Source organism: Mustela nigripes, chromosome 14 (genome assembly GCF_022355385.1).
Source record: "Mustela nigripes isolate SB6536 chromosome 14, MUSNIG.SB6536, whole genome shotgun sequence".
Lineage (NCBI taxonomy): Eukaryota > Metazoa > Chordata > Mammalia > Carnivora > Mustelidae > Mustela > Mustela nigripes.
Genome location: NC_081570.1, coordinates 18,579,824 through 18,599,800, shown reverse-complemented (window position 1 = coordinate 18,599,800; position 19,977 = coordinate 18,579,824). Strand labels below are relative to the sequence as shown.

The following is a 19,977-nucleotide window of genomic DNA, read 5'->3' as shown; positions in this document are numbered from 1 at the left end:
GCCTTGGCCTCCATTGCCCAGGGAAAGAGAAGCCACCAGTGAAGAACAAACAGAAAAGTTAAATTTTGGCTTTTGAGTTTCCACAGGCCAGGGTCCCGATAATAAGAGATTTTCAAGGATACATTGGAACATGTGTGATTTCACCTCACATGCTTGATTCAGACCCTAACCCCAGGGTAGAGGGCAACCAGCTGCCTCTGCTTCAGGAAAGGGGCATTGCTTGAGGGTAAAACATGGCCCCTCCACACTGGAATCCAGTGAAGCACCCCCATTCCCCCATCACACACTCCTTCCCCCATCAGCCTCATCTGTGGCCTGGGCCTAGAGCTCTAACCAGGCTTCACACCCTGCCTCACCCGCCGGTACCCAGCCCCTACCCCCCGTGAGGTCATCTGCCCCCATCCCAGACTCAGCCCACAAACACCACCCAGATCAGCTCTCCCCAGCCCTCCCAGCACCACCTCAGACCACATGGTCCTTCCCTGCCCACGTCACTGCCCCTTACACTTCCTGTCACACATTACCACCAAACTAGAGAGGCTCGGCCACCCCTGAAGATTGGCAACCCAGGCTACCCAGGTATGCTTATGAACTCTGGCCATGTTCCCCAGGCCCTGCGTCCCCTCCCTGCTCCCTCCCGATGCCACTGGCCCCCACTAAGCTGCACTGAGGCTCACCCCACACAACATTTTTGGTTTATGCCAGAGGGGCTGGCAAGCTGGGTTCTAAAAGTCACTACCTCCCCTCACGCTGCTGCTAAGAATGTAAGACAGTACAGCCACTGCGGGAGTTTATGCAAGTTCCTCATTAAGTTCAACATACAACTGCCATGTGACCCAGTAATTCTACTCCTAGGCAGGTACCCAACAGGACCGAAAAAAAGGTCCACCCAGAAACATGTACACAGATGTTCACAGCAACATTACTCACAATAGCCAAAACGGAAAAAATATCCTAAAGTCTGTCGACAGGTGAACAGATATGCAGAGTGTGGCATACTCACACAAGGGAACGTTATTCCTAAATGAATAGAAGAAATGAAATTGGTGCATTCTACCGTACGGATGAACCTGGACATCATGAGACCACACGGTATAGGACTCCGATGCCATGAAACATCCAGACTAGGGAAGTCCATAGAGACAGAAAGCGTGCTAGTGGTTTCCAGGCGCTTTGGTCGGGAAGGGACTACGGAATGGCTGCTCAAAGAGTAGAGGGTTTCCACTCGGAGCGATGAAATCTTCTGGAACTAGCCAGTGGTGATAATCACACAGTATTGTGAATGTACTTAATGCTACTGTATTGTACACTTTAGCATGCTTAATGTTATAAGTTTTACATTATGTATGTTTTACCCACTTTTTAAAAAGTCACCTCATAACAGTCTGTGCAATTCCTTGGTGCTGCCCAGTAGCCTCCATGGCCTTGCCAATGTAAGACTTTGTTGCCTCCAGAATTCCGGGACCAGAGGGGGCTCCTGGCTCTGGGACCGGATGGGGGGTTTTGGCTCTGGGACTAGAGGGGGGGTCCTAGCTCCAGGAGAGCTGACTGCTGGCTCTGGGACCAGAGAGGGGGTACTGGCTTCAGGACCAGAGGTGGGGATGCTGGCTCCAGGACCAGATGGGGGAGCTGGCTCTGGGACCAGATGGGGGTTTTGGCTTTGGGACTAGAGAGGGAGGTGCTGGCCCCAAGACTGGAGGTGGGGGTGCTGGCTCTGGGACCAGAGGAGGGGTGCTGCTCTGGGACTGCAGTGGGGGGAGGTGCCAGCTCCAGGACCGTGATAGGGGCGCTAGCTCCAGGACTGGAGAGGACCTGCTGGCTCTTGGGACCAGAGGAGGGGGTGCTGCTCCAGGACTGGATGGGGGGTGCTGGCTCCAGGACTGGAGGGTGGGGGGTGCTGGCTCTGGGACTAGAAGAAGGTGTTGCTGGCTCTGGCGCCAGAGGAAGGAATGCTGCTCCAGGACTGGTTGGGGGGGTGCTGGCTCCAGGACCAGAGAGGGGTTGCTAGCTTGGGGCAGAAGGTCCAGGCCCAACAGGCGGGTCACACTGCACAGAGGTACAGAGTCAGGAAGTTGGACACTTTTCAACTTAGCTGGTGGGGCTGCTCCAACATCAATAAACCCGGTAAGGACGAGCAGGGACAAAAAGAACAGGAACTTGTATTAGCTTCTGTCACTTCCCTGAGGAGGCAGAGCAACCCAACACAGGCTATTGATGAAAATACAGTGACACAGGGGAGAAAGACACCACATGCTTTTCAGAGCTGCCATGATAAACCAAATGAATTAGTGCTGGTCACGTCCCACCTGTTACCCTGGGCAGGCGGGGGCGGTGGGGGGTGAACAGACCTAAATATTCCAACTCCAAGATGCTCCAACCACTACATGAAAACTTAGAGCAACTCAGGCAAGACAGAAAAAGCTGAGGCTACCTCGTGGCCTCAAGGCAGGAACTGCTTTGGCACTGGAGCTTTCCGGATTTCTTCTAGACACAGTGCAGTCGAGGAGACTGTTTTCAGTCTTGGGCCAGAACTGGGGCCAGAACTGGGGCCAGAAAGCAGGGCCGCCTCTGCGGCTCACATGCCTTGAGAAAATCTGGAAGGGTGTCCAGTGTGAGAAAACCACACAGACGGTCTGTGGAGGGCAGGTTCATTAGGGACCCTCCCCGTTCTATGGCCAGCTCCGTGTGGAGGGTTCCAGCCACAGGCTGAAAAGAATGTATCTCTTTGTCTATTGCCTGCCTGGGGTCGCTGAGAAAAGACAAAATGTATCTCCGCTACTCAGCAGTGTCTTCCTTTCTTGGACAGCAAAGAAGATTCGACTAAGCCTCCTCCCTGCACCCGTGGTCTCCTCCCACTGATGAGCTGGCAGGCAAATCTTCAGCCCAAGGCCAGGCCGGAGACACACACACCCTATTTCGAGAAAGGAGGTGGACAAGCTGTCTGTGTGCTCTTGAGACAAGGAGTAAGCTGCAGGGCTGGGCTCGCTCAGCGTAAGAGTGCACTCAGAGTACCCAGCTCTTCTCAGCAGAGGCCCGAAGCAGAGTCCTGATGACCCATGAGAAAACGAAGGGGAGAAGCAGACTCTCATCCTTGATGCCGGCGGGGAAGGCCAGCGGAGGGGTCTACGGCCAGTAAAGACAGTCCTGTGCGGCTGGGCAGGGGTGAGGAGGGGAAACAAAGGGCTGACCCCGCAGGAGAGGACACAACGCCGCAAGCCTGCCTGAGCCTGGAAGCTGCTCCTGGGGCTTCGTGGGCAGCCAGGTGTGGCAGAACCAGCTGGAAGAAGCAGGCTGGATGTGGCTCTCTTGGCCCCTCTGCCACCTGACTCTGCCTTCTCCCCAAATCTCAGTTTCTTCTTTAAACACTGGTGCTGCCGAAGTTTTCCTTGAATGGCTTTGCACTCCAGCCTTCGACCCCTGCCACGCCACACTGTAACTTCTAGATGAGCTTCTCCTGTGCCATCAGCCCCAGTCCCAAACCCATATTTCCAACCACCCACTGGCTGTGTCTGCCTCAATTTCACAACTGTATCATTTTTTTCATGCCTAGAATTCAACCTCTCTCCCTCCCGGGAATTCTCACTGTTCCCCTCCCCGATGTCTCCATCTACCCCAGGTCGAAACCCTGGGCATTCCTAATTACACCTCCTACATCCACAACTCCAACCCCTCCCCAGGTCCAGCATGTGGAGCGGCCTGCTATCCCTTAAGCCCCCGACCTCTGGTATTCTCCATATCTGCCTGAAATGCTGTCCTTTTCCCCAAGTCAAGGTTAAATGGATGGGACTCCCCATCAATGGACATGGATGGTCTTTGGAGGACAGGTTCATTAGGGACCCTCCCTGTTCTATGGCCAGCTCCATGTGGAGGGTTCCAGTTGTTTGGAAAGGGTTCCAGCCACAGACTGATAAAGGTGTCCTTTATCTGGGCACCTCCATGATGCTACAATTGTGTACATATCCACTGCTCCCTGGCTAGATGCTCCACCCCTAAGAGCAGAACCACATCTCGGCCTCCCCAGCATCCCAGGCACTGCCCAGCGAGGAAGAATAAGGAAGTTCTCTAAAAAAGTCACACTGAACAAAACAGATCAGCAGCAGGTAGTTAATATTCCTTTCACTGCATATCAGTTCGACTACATTATTTCATAAAGTCCGGGTTGGACCTGTTTGACAACTAGATTTCCAACACGAATCAGCTCTGCAAATTCCGGCAGTCACATGAAGGCAGCTTCTAGAACAAAAAAGATAGCAGGGGGAAAAACCCAGCAGCTAATAAAAAGGACTGAGAATTGCATCAAGAGGGGAGGGGAGGTCAGGCCCAGAAATGCCCAGTCCCTCTCCAACCTAGGAATGGCATTCACCCAGGAGAACTGGCAGAGATGGACCCATGCAGAAATGCCTCGGCATCTAATTAAACATTTTAGACTCCACTGCACACGAGAAGGAAGCCTACGTCCCCCACGGAACCCTGACAAATGAGTCGTTTCCAACCAATCTATCACCATAGCATCTGGGTACCTCAGGAAGATGAAAATAAGACCAATACATAAATGAAAACCAATATACAAACAATCGTGTCCCCACACAGGCCTCCACAAAGCCGCAGCCACAGCCATCTGCCAAGTTCCATCCCCGTCACCACTTCCTGCAGCCAGGCCTCTGAGTAAGCGCGGTTTAATGTAAGATCTAACGACAGAAGGAAATGTCTTCTCTGAAGTCTGTGTCTCCGTTAATGCTCCCATGCTAAATGTCCACCCCGGAAGCTGGAATGAAATAAGACTGGGACAAACAGGACTTGCTTTATATGCCACTTCAGCCAAAGAATGTGCTAGAAATAGGTGGGACAGATTGAAGAAACAGGGCAATCTGGCACAGGTGGAGAATTCCAAGGTTCCTTGCATGGAAACAGAGCTCTCGAGAGGACCGTCAGGAAGCTGTGGGGAGGACACTCCCACTGCCTGGTAGCTGGTCTCTCTTCGGGCAGCTTCCGCCAGAGGAGGCCTGGGGAGAGTCGATCTGATCTCCCAAGACAGCGATTCTCAGGTTAAATCTCATCCAGCACCTGGCAGGGCAGAGAGGGTCCGAAACCGCAGACCTGACTGCTGGGAGTCTGAATGCTGGGAGCTAGGTTCAGCTTTTCACTTGTTCAATATCTTCTTTTTCCTGAGCATCTGTTACTCCGTGGTAAGGCCCAAACAGCAAAGTGAAAAGGCCGCTCTGTTAACCAGAAAGTGGCAGAGAGGCCATGGGCAGGAGGGCGATGGTCTTTTGGGAAATCTATTTCTGGACAAGCAAATATTTTCATCCCAGATATTTATGTCCTACCTGCTTCCCACGAAAGGATTTAGGTGGGATGGGCAAGTGCGATGCACCTAACCAATGTCTCCCTCCTGTGCATCGTATATGGTGAGAAGTGATTCAGACACATATATTACACTATAAAATTCCTTAAAGCCACAGATTCATCGTTGCCTTTTCTTTAGCTCATATAGCCTTCAGTGTCTAACTGGAGCTCAAGAGATAGTCGTTTTCAATGCCTTTTCCTCAAAGTTTTAATAAATCCATGGCTTCTCTTGATCATGCTAACGCTATATGCTCTTCACTCTGGAAAACTCAGTCTTGAGTCATTTCCTCAGCTCATTTTTTCCTTCTTGATCCTGGCCCAAGTCTGAATAAATAGAGAAAATTTCCAACCTCTTCCCTAAGTGGGTAAAAGGGAAATAAAGCCAGAAAGGAAACACAGCTGACGTGAAGACAAAACTGCAGGAGATGTGTTCGAAATCATGGCTGCACATTAGAACCACCTGGAAGTTTTTTAAAAGCCCAATGCTCAGGCTGCACCCAGGACCAATTAAATCAAGCTCTCTGGAGGAGGAACTTGGGTGTAAGTACTTACTAAAATCCCTGATGGGGTTCCAGACCATAATAAAGGTTAGAATCCCTGTTCTAAAGATTCACCAAACCCGTTCTTTTGATACCTACCAAGACTGATAATTTCTACTTAATTCCATCCCCAAGTGAAAGTGCTTCTTCTAAATTATCACCCACGAGACTTTAGATGATATAATAGAATGGATGTCAACCGAAGTGGCAGGAAAGCAGGTTTATATCATATATGAGCATTCGAACTAGCAGGGCCTCGAGGTGGTGGCTGCCTTTTCAGTGTCTCCATTCTCTCAGCTATAAAATAGGGATTATACTCCATGCCCTGTATGCCACAGGCTGTGCTGGGGATCAGCTAAACTCTTAATGGGATGCTAGGGCTCTACTAAAAATACCACACACAAAAGGAGTTTTTGATCTCAATTTTCTAGGAGGAAGTGGGCATCATCCCAGCCCAATCCCACTCCCTTCCAAAGCAGACCCCCCCTGCCCCCATGGATTCTCCCTGGGGATTTAAACGCCAATGGGTGGTACAGAGGCCAGAGAGTCAGAAACCGTTTTTATAACATGGAAGAGGACTTCAGATACCAGGGCTAGAAAACCTGGAACTCTGCTCCCTCTGGTGCAGAGTTCAAGAGCACTTTACTGAGAGCACAGAGAATCTTAATATGCTTTAATCTAATTCAGTGCCTAATCACAGGAAATGTCTAATATTGTTTGTCTCCCTCGGCCCCATTTGGACTGACACTACTCTGGTACCATTCTTAGCTACTCAAGGATCAATAACCAGACAGACCTCCTAGCATGATTATAAGGAGGCTATTACCTCTGCAAGTATATCAGTGTGAAGTCTCTGCCTCTTACATAATTATACACCCAAGACCTGTATCTGACACTGCTAGAGAAGTCTCTAGACTGAGCTGCTATTTTTCTGTCTAAAGACAAAGGTTTCTCTATAAAGGGTTTCCTTATACTCCAAAGTAACAACATTGGTTATATTTTATAGGCTGCTCTCTAAAACGTCCAGCTCTGAAAGCAGGAAACTAAAGTCTTCTTTCCCCATTGACTCTTATAGTTAAAAACCAAGACCACTCCAGAGCTCTGTAAGGTATGTCATAGACATGGAGAATGGCTTCTGGGAGAGCTGGGAAGGAGACAGATTTGCTGATTTAGGTCAAGAACACAAGTATAGAAAAAAACAATAATGGTGCTGAAATGTCTTCCCAAGAGATCAGCACTGACTTGGCAAAGTTTAGGTTTAACCTCTGAAAAGCTTACTGCAGGAGTGAAAAATGGGGAGAGGGATCTTAAAGAACTAACTGATTGATAGCTTTTATTCAATACCCCACACATTCCAAAGGAGACAAATAAAGTTAAGGATAGACTATGCTATAAAATATTATCTTTCCTCTGCATTGAACTTTACTGAATAAGGGGAAATAAGAGATCAGATCTCACAGAATGAACCTTGGAAATCCTCCATCCATGTGTTTTTAGCTTTCTTCAGGTCAGTAATTCAGTAATGTGGCCTATGTGAACAGTTCTTTTTTTTTTTTTTTTTAATGTGGGCATTTACAAATCAAGGTTTAAAAAGTAGTCATTAGACTTAAGGTAAGGAGCCCAGAGCAAATATTTGACAGGTCAAATCCTGGGAAGAAAGTGACACTAATGGAGGCTGCTGAAACATCAAGATATTAGCAAATATTTCTTCTAACATCTAAAAAAACCAGAGGAACAAAAATGCACAAATCAGTTAAGACAACATCAACGAAAAATTAGGAGCCCTTTGAGAACAGTTATCTTTACTTAGGATATAAATTCAATACAAAATTATATTTAATGTACCCAATACCAATCACCAAAAATAAATAAGAATCTTTAAATATCTAAACTACACTAAAATATGTAGATTAAAGTTCATGCACTTGATTCAGGAGTCTTTAGAAACCTACTCAAAGTGTTCATTTGTACATTACAGATAACACTAACTTATAGAAGCTAGATTGAATGGTTTCCTAACCAAGTACAGGTTAGAAAACCACAAAATAGGAAAAGTAGAAAATAAAGCAGGCAGAACAGGTATCCTGATAGCTACAGAAAGAGGGGAGAAAGACTGCATAAAAGCAGATGAAGCTAGAATCTTAAAATACTAGGATTCCCAATGTTTAGCACAGAATTCTTTTTTTTAATGAGTAGACACATGAAGTTGTAAAAACAAAAAAATGTGGACCAGAAGATAAAACAGTCAATAAATACAGACCCAATGATGGGAACAATTTTAGAAATAGCCAAAAAGACTTTTTGAAAAAGTATTATAAATATTTGAAAAAGTATTATAAAGTATTATAAATATAAATAATAGAACTTAAAAAATATGGAAACAATAAATGAACAGATGGGAAATATCAGAGAAACAAAAACAATGGAAAATATCGAGATGGAAATTCTAGAAGTAAAATACCTGAAATAAAAAATTCACTGTGTAGGCTTAACAACCAAATGGACACTACAGAAAATTCCAGTGAACTTGAAGACATGTTCATATAAACTATCTACACCAAAGCACAGAGAGAAAAGCTGAAAAGAAAATGAAGAAACTCAGTGACTTTAAAAAAACATCAAGCAATCTAACTCATATATAACTGGAGCTCTAAAGGAAAAGGAGATGGACTGGGGCAGAAACAAATACTGAAGAAATTATGAGCCAAAATTTTCCCAAACCTGATGAAAATATATCAACTCACAGCCCCAAGAAACTCAAAAAACCCCAAGAAAAATAACAATGACATCCACATCTAGGCATATCATAGTTAAATTGCTGAGTATGAAAGATAGCATCTTAGTAACATGCAAAGGGAGCAGAAAGATATATGCAGGGGAATATACTCTAACCTCTCATCAGAAAAAATAAAAGCTACAAGACAATGGGTCTTTCATTTAAGAAAAATAAAAGTCAACCTAAAATTCTATATCCAGCAAAAATATCCTTTTAAAATGAAGGCAAAATAGACAAAAGCTGCAAGAATTGATCAGCAAACCTACACTACAAGAAATATTAAGAATGGTTTCTCAGGCTGAAGGGGAAATGGTACCAGACAGAAACTCAGACATGCTAGAAGGAATGAAGAACACTATAAATGGTAAGTATGTGTGTTAATAAAAAGATTCTAATTTATTAATTTATTTAAGAAAACTGACTGAAGCAAAAAAGGCTACTAATGTATTATGAGGTTTATAATATATGTAGAAGCACAATATATGACAACAACAGAATGAAGATTGAAAGAGGGGTAGTAGACATAAGCGGATTGTCAGACTAGATAAAGAAATTATAAGAAGATAGTGACTTAAGCCCAAAATAAGAAGGAAGGAAATAAAGACAAATGTAAATACTAAAAAAATTTTACTGGATAATTTGTTTAAAATATTTTATTTATTCATTTGAGAGAGCGAGAGAGCGAGCACAAGCAGGGGGAGCAGCAGTCAGAGGAGAGGGAGAACAGACTCCCCACTGAGCAGGGAGCCCAATGCAGGGCCAGATCCCAGGATCATGACCTGAGCCACCCAGGTGCCCCTTTAAGGGATATTTTTTAAAAAGATCGAAAGTCAGTTCCAGAAAAAGATCAGTAAAATTGGTAAACTACTAGCTAAACTATTTTTAAGAATGAAACAGAAAACAATTACCAATATCAGGAATGAAAGAAGGAGCACCACTACAGGTCCTACAAATGTTAAAAGGAAAATGAGAATCTTAGGAACAATTTTATGCTAGTAAATTCTACAACTTGGGAGTCTGGGTGGCTCAGTTGTTAAGCATCTGCCTTCTGCTCAGGTCCTAGGATCAGGACCCTGATCCCAGGGTCCTAGGATCAAGCCCCAGATTGGGCTCCCTGCTCAGCGGGAAGCCTGTTCTCCTTCCCCACTCCTCCTGCTTGTGTTCCTTCTCCCACTATATCTCTTTCTGTCAAATAAATAAATAAAATCTTTTTAAAAGAATTCTACAACTTGGATTAAATAGAAAAGTTTCTTGAAAGCAAAATTGACAAAACCAACACAAGAGAGAGAAACTCTGAATAGCCCTGTATCTGTTAAAGTAATTGAATTGATAATTTAAAACCTCTCCCTCCCTCTGTCTCTCTCTCTCTCTCTCTTTCTCTCTCTCTCTCTCTCACACACACACACAAATCCTCTAGACCTAGATGGCTTTAGAGGTAAATTTTTTTTTAAGATTTTATTTATTTATTTGACAGAGATCACAAGTAGGCAGAGAGGCAGACAGAGAGAAAGAAGAGGAAGCAGGCTCCCCACTGAGCAGAGAGCCCATGTGGGGCTTGATCCCAAGACCCTGGGATCATGCCTTGAGACAAAGGCAGAGGCTTTAACCCACTGAGCCACCCAGGTGCCCTGGTGATAAGGTCTATAAAATATTTAAGAAGGGGCTCTGCTCCACGGGGAGCTTGCTTTCCCCTCTCTCTCTCTGCCTGCCTCTCTGCCTATTTGTGATCTCTGTCTGTCAAATAAATAAATAAAATCTTTAAAAAATTTAATAATAATAATAGTGTCCCACAGACTTGTTAAGAAAATAAAAGAGGACATTTTTCAGTTCATTTTATGAAGTAACATAATACTGCACAAAAAAACAGACAAAGCTCTTGTAAGAAAACTACAGACCCATATGCCTCACAAACACAGGTGCAAAAATTCTTAACAAAATATTAGAAAATCAAATGCAATTTTAACATTCTTTTCAAATCAATATCATTCATCATATTAATAGAATTAGAGAGAAAAACAATATGACCATCTCCAGAGATACAGAAAAAGCATTTGACAAAATTTGATCTTACTTCTGATAAAAACTCTCAGCAAACTAGAAATGGGAGGGAACGTCAATCTAATAAAAGGCATCTACCAAAACCCACACCTAACATCAGACTTAACATAAAAGACTTAATGATCCTCCTTTGAGATCAAGAACAAAGAGGTCAGTTCTCACCACTTCTATTTAACCTTGAACCGGAAGTCCTAACCAATTCAATCAAGGAAGACAAAGGAATAAAAGGCATAAACATTGGAAAGCAAGAAGTAAAACTGTCTTGACTGATGGACAACATGATTGTATACCTAATAAATCCTAAAGAATCTACAAAAAAAAAAAATTGAATGAATTCAATAAGGTCACATGATATAAAGTCAATATACAAAAATTTCTTACATTTCTATGTACTGGCAACAAAAATTTTAAAATAAAAATTTATTTATTTTTAAATATTTTTAGTTATTTGACAGAGAGAGAGTGAGTGAGCACAAGCAGGGGTAGTGGCAGGCAGAGGAGAGGGAGAAGCAGGCTCCCTACTGAGCAGAGAGCCTGATGTGGGGCTCAATCCCAGGACCCTGGGATCATGACCTGAGTCAAAGGCAGATGCTTAACAACTGAGCCACCCAGGTGCCCCTAAAAATAAAAATTTAAAGATTACCATTTATAACAGTATAAAAATGAGAAAATACTTAGAAACACAGTTAATAAAAGATGTTCAAGTCCTCTACATTGAAAACTACAAAACACTGTTCAGAGAAGTTAAAGAAAATCTAAATAAATGGAAAGAGACACCACATTCATGGATCAAAGACCCAATACTGTTAAGGTATCAATTCTCCCCAATTTGACTTACTGGCTCAAAGCAAACCCCATCAAACTCCCAACAGGATTTTTCACAGAAACTGACAGTCTTGTTCTAAAATGTATGCAGAAATGCAAAGGACCGATAATAGCCAAAGCAATTTTGAAAAAGCAACTTAAAGATAGAAGACCTGGTTTTAAGAGTTATTATAAAGCTACAGCATCAAGATAGTATGCATTGGTATAAAGATAATTCCGTAGATGAGTCCAGAAACAGAACCATATATATATATATATATATATATATATATATATATATATATACACACATACACACACACACACACACACACACACATATATATATATATATGATAAATCTAACATGGCATCAAAGCAATTCAAGGGGAAAAGAAAAGACTTTTCAAGAAGAAGTACTAAACAACTGAACATCTAAATGTAAAATAATGACTCTGGACTCCTACCTCACCCCACATACAAAATTCATTTGCAGTACATGGTAGACTTCAATGTAAAAACTAAAATGATCAAGCTTCTAGAATTAATAGGAGACTATTTTCATAACAATGTGGAAGGCAAACATTTTTTTTCTAAGTAGACACAAAGTACCAACCATAAAAAAAAATATTGGTACAATGACTTCATCAAAATTTAAAAGTTCTGCTCTTTGAATGCTACCCCTAAGAAAATGCAAGGACAAACCATAGACTGGAAGCAAATATTTATAAAATGTATATCTGACAATGGACTTATATCCAGAATATGTAAAGAATTTCTATATTCAGTAAGATGATAAAGAGCCCAACTTTTTAATTTTAAAAGGGCCTAAGATTTGGACACTTAAAGGAAAATATAAAAACAGTAAATAAAACTCATGAAAAGATGTTCAATACCAACAGTAAACAGGGAATCAAAAATTAAAACAACAAAATATTACTATATACCATACAGAACGGCTAAACAAAAAGGTGGACAATAACAAGTGTTGACAAAGATGCAGAATTCTCACACGCTGCTGACGGAGGTATAAAATGGCCTTAACTACTTGGGGAAAGTGCTTCTAGTTTTCTTATAAAGTTAAACAAATGTCTACTCTATGAACAGCAATTCTACTACATATTTAGAGAAATGGAAACGTATCTATACAAAGACTTGTACATAAAATATTCATAGCAGCTTTGTTCATAACAGTCAAACACTGGAAACAACCAAAAAGTCCACAACAGGTGACAGAGAAACAAACTGCAGTGTATTCATGCAACAGAATGTATCTTGATAACAGAAAGGAATGAAGGAGGCATTCACACATGGATGAATTTCAAAAACATCCTTGGTGAAAGAAGCCTTGTGCAAAAGGGCATATGTTGTAGTACTCCAAAGTTTCAGAACAGGCAAAACGCATCTCCAGCGACAAACTGAAATAGGAGATGGGAGGTGGAAGGTGGGGGACTGCCTGGGAAGGAGCAGAGGGATCTTTCTGAGGTGATGGAAATGATCCATATTTATTTCCATAAACCTTTGCAATGGTTTTCCGCATTTGTTACAATTCCGCCAACTGTATACTTAAGATCTGTGTATTCTGCTGTATGGAAACTATACTTAAATAAATAGTGTCTGTCTTGTGGGATTGTTGTAAAAAAACAAACACACACAAGGGACAGGCATTGAGAGGCTGACAGACTTATCTAGACCACTCAGCGGGGCCCACAGAACACTGCTGTACCTGCATGGTGGATTTTTTGGTGACCGCTGGAGGTGGAAGGAGGAAAGAGAAACCTCCTGTTATTCAGCCGCTGGAAATGGCTGCTATTTCGTGAAAACGACTTGCCTGTAACATTCACCTGTGGAGCAGCTGATACCCAGAGCATGCCAAATAAAAGCACAATTATTGCTCATCGAAGGAGGAGAACATGAATTGGTATGTCGAAGTTTCTTCTGTAAAAGTTATCACTAACAGTTCTGCCCTAAAACAGATGGACAACTGCCCTGGTCTTAGCCTTTAATTAATGAAAATGCAGAGTTAAGAGACATAACTCAGACCTCCTTGTAAGTAAGAGCTCTTCTGACTGCCTGCCTGCCAGCCAAGTTTGGGGAGCTCTCAGCCCAAATCTTAGAAAACAGCCTTTTCAGGGAAGAAAACACCTACACCTGGGCCACCACACACTGAGCCCATAGCTATAGGCTGGGGGGCTCCACAGCATCTCCTCTCTTTGGGGGTGGAGATGGCAGAACGGTGTAACTTACAGGGATCTGTGACTGTGACTTACAGCGATCTCAGCCACATCCACTCTGCATTTAAAAGAACCAAAGCTGGGGCGCCCGGCTGGCTCCATCAGAGAAGCATGTGACCGTCAATCTCCGGGGTGCTGAGTTCAAGCCCCACGTTGTGTGTGGCACCTACTTTAAAAAAATAAAAATAATAAAAAAAATAAAAGAACCAAAATCATGCTGCTTAAGCTAATAACCAGCCTCTAGACATGAGGTGGAGGAAAAGAGGGACTTGGGCTCTTGCTTCCTCAGAATTCTTTTGAGGAGTCCCCAGTCTGGTGTCCTGTCATTATCTGCTATGAGAATCCAGAGCTAAAAAAAATCTGCTGTTTCTTTTCCCCAAATCATGTAAACAGTTGTGGGTAAGACCTTGGCCGTGGGGTAGTCAGAAGTCAAGAATCAGACCTTGCTATTTAAATGAGCCTGGTCTTTCTGAGCCTGCGGTATACGGACTAGAATAATCATCATCATCATCATCATCTTTGATTCACAACACTCATCCCTGTTTCATGCAGGGTCCCTCTTTTATTTTATTTCTTATTTGTTTTTTAGAGAGGGTAGGGGAGAGGAAGAAGGAGAGCGAGAGAATCCCAGGCAGTCTCCATACCCAGGGCAGAGCCCGACAAGGGGCTCCATCTCACCACCCTGAGATCATGACCTGAGCCGAAATCAGTCAGTGCCTAACCAACTGAGCCACCAAGGTGCCGTGGACTCTCTTTTAAAGTAATGTAGTAAATACCCGTGAATTCAGGAGAGACAACTACTCTCCTGAATCTTGTCCACTACGTCCTTGCTAAGGCTTTCCTGACCGGACCAATGAAAGCAAGGCAGGCAGGGAGAGAATTTCTTTTTTTTTTTTTTTTTAAAGATTTTATTTATTTATTTGACCGAGAGAGATCACAAGTAGGCAGAGAGTTAGGCAGAGAGAGAAAGGGAAGCAGGCTCCCCGCTGAGCAGAGAGCCCGATGCGGGGCTCAATCCCTGGACACTGAGATCATGACCTGAGCTGAAGGCAGCGGCTTAATCCACTGAGCCACCCAGGCGCCCAGGGAGAGAATTTCTTAAAGCTCCTACCCCCTACCTTAACACAGACTCAATTTAGGGTACAGGAAGACCAGAGGCAGTACCCACAAGACCAGGTGCCCACTAAGATAATCAAACTGCTCCCCTGAATGGGACTTTCCAATTTGTGAGCCTGATTTATTTTTTTCAATAAGAGAAAAGATGTAAGTCCCTTTGAGCAAAGTATGCCTGATATATATCACAATATTTATTTTTGGTAGAGTAATGGATCAGTCTTCGGGGAAAGCTAGAGAAAAAGCATTTCTTGAGCTCGGATGTAAATCAGTCACTCTGAAAACCACAGGGGAATCTATATTCGTACCCCTCTGCTAACTACAGTGTGAAATAAACTGACTTTTAAAAGTCACTGTTTCTAGACGTAACACTAACAACAGAGTTAGGGATGTGAGGCCCAAAATCCAATTGCTTGTGGAATGTCTGCACCTGATTCCCCCAAATGTTAATACACCTCAAAATGAAAGAAGAGATCCAACCAATCCGCAGGTTAAAGTTGTACACTGGGGCAGGGCAGGGGGGCGGGCACAATTTCTAAGCTTTACACCCAGTACTCAGTTCCAAGGAGGAAGGCTGAGGTGCGGCTGGGCTCAGGATGGAAGGGTCTCCCAAGGGACCCGTCCAGTTATTACAGGCCAGTCTTCCTACCTACATTAAACGTATCATAGAGCAGGACAAGAGTGAAACTGAAGGAGAAGGGGAGAAAAAGATCTTTGATGAATTGGCAACTTAAACTGAGCTCTTCAAAGGAAAGCTATTTAAATCTAAGGTGTTCCTAATATTAATTATCCTGAACATCTCATAGGCTCAGATTCACATGCTACAAAGAACACAAAGCCTTTTAATTTTCCTACCTGTCCATGGCACTAGTGGTGATAAATCAGATATACAGAGAAACCACACATGACTAACGAACCAGTCCATTAATGGCAAGCAAAGATCATTTGCCAAGATGACTTACTCAGACATAGTCACGTATCATAACCAGCAATATCCTGCAGGCTTAAGGCAGCAGGGCATAGAAAGCAAGAGCTGGGGCACTCCCTGCCAAGTCTCGGGCACCACAGGGCGACTCAGGCATCCTCCAGATGCCTGCTATCCAGGCATGAAAAGATTTTACTCATGGCTGCCACCTCCCCATTCCCTTCCTGGTAGACTTGCACTTGGAATAATACCACAACTGAGTCCCCAACCTTGCTACAGCCCTTCCTCTGACACTTAGAACTCCAGGTACCTTCAGGAAGAAGACCCAGCCTCTGTCACCAGCAACCTCAGCTGTTAGCTTACAGATCTTCACTATAGACACTCATTCAAGTAACTGAGCTCATTCAAGGTATCTGACCCTTTTCTAGGTGGTTGGGCAGATCCATAAACAAACCAGTAAATAGGTGGGAGTTAGGAAAAGAGCAGAGTTCCCTAAATGCCAGTCCCTTTGTTTTACCAGGAAAACAGGCCCAGTGACTGGAATTTTTCTTTGAAGTCAGAGTTGATGGTGTGGCTGGGACTTGAACCCAGGCTGGATTCTTAGCAGGACTGCCACATACAGTGGTGCACAGGGATGGGGATAGAAATTCAACCCATGTTCTGCCAGGGGCAGCCTCATTCTAGTACTATATTCTCAATGTCCCAGACTACTCAATTCCCCATAACAAAACCCCCTTCACTGGAAGGGACAACCAAGGTTCTCCTGGTCAGCTATCAATCATCATTAGGAGGACCCAAGAGAGTCTAAATCCTTTCACTGGGATGTAACCCTGACAAGCTATACACTCCCAGCTCTTGTCATGAGTGAGAAGAGTCTGCTGAACTTGAATCTGTAAGAAATCCACCAATGGCTAACGTCCCCTATAATTAATAATCATGACAATAATTTCCTATATTATCATCAGATCTGAAAGGGAAGGCTGCTAGCAAGCTGTTTTATATTCTCGCCAACTCTTTACTCTTCATGATCCCAATATGAGGATCTGTCATGGTTCAATCCCATCTCTAAAGTTCCATATGGATGATAGGAGTAATTAACTTAATCAACTGTATGAATATCTACTCTTGACTAAGTGCCAGGGATACAACAGTGAATACCACCACCATTGTCAATAACAACACACCATTGTCTCTGACTCCATGGAACTAATACCGTTGAATACAGAGCTGGGGAAAGCCCAGTTGCTAAGGAGTCCCTAACCAGACTGGCAGCTGCTTGGGGCAGGTTTGGGAGCAAGAGTGTACGTGACCACCCTATTCTCCCCTCCCTCACTCCATTTTACAGAAGGAAAAATAAGGTCCAGGGATGAGAGCAGGTGGCTTGCCCAAAGTCAGACAGTTGATGATAACTGAGCTGGGACTTTTTTTTCCTTTTTATTTTTAAAGATTTTATTTATTTATTTGACAGAGAGAGATCACAAGTAGATGGAGAGAGAGGCAGGCAGAGAGAGAGAGAGAGAGAGAGAGAGAGAGAGAGAAGCAGGCTCCCCGCTGAGCAGAGAGCCCAATGCGGGACTTGATCTCAGGACCCTGAGATTGTGACCTGAGCCGAAGGCAGTGGTTTAACCCACTGAGCCACCCAGGCCCCCCCTGAGCTGGGACTTGAACCCACAGTCTCTGGCCTTCCCCTTTCCATCACACTGCCTCCTCCAAGGTTCCAAGGCTGCAAAGTGAGAAGAAAGAGTTGGTACTACTGACAGATTGTTTCCTGATGCATGTTCACCCAGAACATGCAGCTTCAACCCATCTTATCAGCACAGACCTCATGCCCATGTTCATCTCTTGAACCAGAATGTTTATAAATATATTTCATTGATCTAGAGCCCGGGTGTCCAGTCTTCATTCACTCTCATTTATCACCCTCTCTGGGTCTCTCTTGACGTTTACTTTCACTTTAAAAACCTCATCTTATAAGAACAGAGCCCTTTTTATCTGATGCTAGCTCCCCCTCTGCTCCTGGGGTCTAATCAATCCATGTCTGGAAATAAACAAACCAGAGAGGGAAGCAACAGTCCCTTTTATGAAAATAGGCACCTTTCTAAAATGATCCACCCCTGGGCATGGCACAGATAGAAATTTAAATGAGAAGGAAATAAAGACATCCTCCAGCCATAGTCCTATGCATTCCTTATCAGGCAGGATGCCAGGGAAGGCAACTCTGTGTTAACAGCTAAACCAAAAACTCTGCCTCGCATTTTTCAGGTTGCTTGGAAAGGCGGGGGGTCCAAACTCAAGGAGCCTGAAGAGACAATAGGCTTCAAAATATAATAGTGTATATAGTTCAGCCTCCTCCATTCTGAGGAGTTGAAGGTCTCCAAGATACTAAGAGAGGGCTCATTGAACACCAATTGCAGGTAAACGCAAGCAGGCCTCCAGCTACTACCAGGGGTGCTCAGAGATGCCAGGCTGAATTACCCAGACATCTGGCAGCCAGCGCAGACCTTCACCCACCATGTTATCTTACCACCCCCTATACAGCAGCATCTCCACACCTCCCACCATCCCCTAGCTGCTGCAGCCTGCAGCCTCGGCCAGCAAGGGAGGCTCTCTGTGTATGGAGGGGCAGAACCAAGTCTCCACTAGCAAGCCCACTCTTCCTACCATGGTTCTCAACCCCAGGCTTTCAGAAATAGGTCACAGATCTAGATGCAAGCGCAGAAAACCCCTCTTCTGAAGAGGACAGTAGTTAATTCTTAATTGTTTGGGGGATCCTTTTGAAAAGATGATGGCAGCTCTGGACACCCCATGGGAAACTGCGTGCATGCAGTTTATATGTAATTTCACTGGGGGTGACTGCCCTCTGGGGAGGTATAAAAAGGCAGAAAGGGCTAATGTGCTCAGAGTCAGCTTTGAGCAAGGGAGCTGTGGGTGGTTCAGGTAAGTAATCAAAAACACAGTTCTTAACTAAAAAGGGAGCAATTATGTCCCTTTCTTAGCTACTGCAAGTTCCAGCCTTCGATTAATCTTTGAGATTTCAATAAGAATTTGGAAACCGAGAGTGCGCACATGCACTAAACAGGGACTTATCTTTGTGGCTTCCAATCTTGACGTCACAAAATGACCTGTGATTGCTAGTTAAGATAGAGTCTCCCAACAGGGATTATCGCAGAAGGGCTGAGTACCAACAGAGGTAAGAAGTAAGGCAGAGGTGAACACTGGGATGGGGGATAGTCCAGACAAGGAGAGAGGGATAGCTAAGCTCTCCATTGGCTCTGAGTATATCCTGGCAGGTCAGGTCCCGACCCTTGCTGCCAGCTCCCCTTGGAAGTCAGACCGGCTGACTCCTTTGCAGCAAACCAAGAAGTCCAGACGGAAACAGCCTTTTCCTTCTGGGTCCACAGGGAGTGGGGGATGCATCCTCTCATTTCTAGGGAGGAGACCCTGGCCCACAGCTTGCCCATAGCCCCCTCGTGGCCTGGGGGTGTCACTGCAGCCCCCTCTCGCATTGCTGGGCAAAAACCTCAAGGAGGCAGCTCTAATAGTGGTAGAGCAGAATATTTAGTTACCAGACATGGCTTGGCAACAGTCTTCAAGCTTTTGTTTTTCGTTTCTTAAACTAAGACCAAGATTGACACTCAAAATGATCCTTCTAAACCCGTCCCTGGTACAGTCCCTATGGGGAACGAGTCCAAGACCTGCTTCATTAAGCCAATAACCTCGGAGCTTCTGTAACATCACCACCGCCCTCTTGATCACTCCTTCCTACATCACATTTCCTTATGTATAAGTGTTTCAAAGCTCAACAGAAATAGTTAGCAAGAATGCACAACACCCTCTGGTTTGTAGGTTGCTGGCTAGATTACAAAATACTTTCAGGATCCTAAATACCACCACCACCACCCCATCCCCATATCCTGGATTTCTAGGTAGCAGATCCTACAGGGGTTTGGGGGAAGTCAGGGCTTAAGGACATACAGTGAGAAAGAATGTGGCCCTTGGCCCCATGGTAGGCAAAGTGGGTGTCCATTAATGAAGCTAACGAGCAACTCCAAAAAGGGACAGAGTGTAGCGCATCTGGGTTGGGGACTTGACTGAAAAGACCAGATTCAGGGTGGGGGAGAGCCGATCCAGTGGTTCGGCTCCCATCCGTCAGAGGTGGGGATGATTAACTAAACCCAGCAG

The 19,977-nt window shown here is 44.3% G+C and overlaps 1 protein-coding gene across 1 annotated transcript in view; it reads right to left on the bottom strand.

The window, feature by feature from the left end:
- MAN1C1 (mannosidase alpha class 1C member 1) overlaps positions 1-19,977 on the bottom strand; it is a 138,717-nt gene that overhangs the window by 118,031 nt on the left and 709 nt on the right. The window lies entirely within an intron of this gene.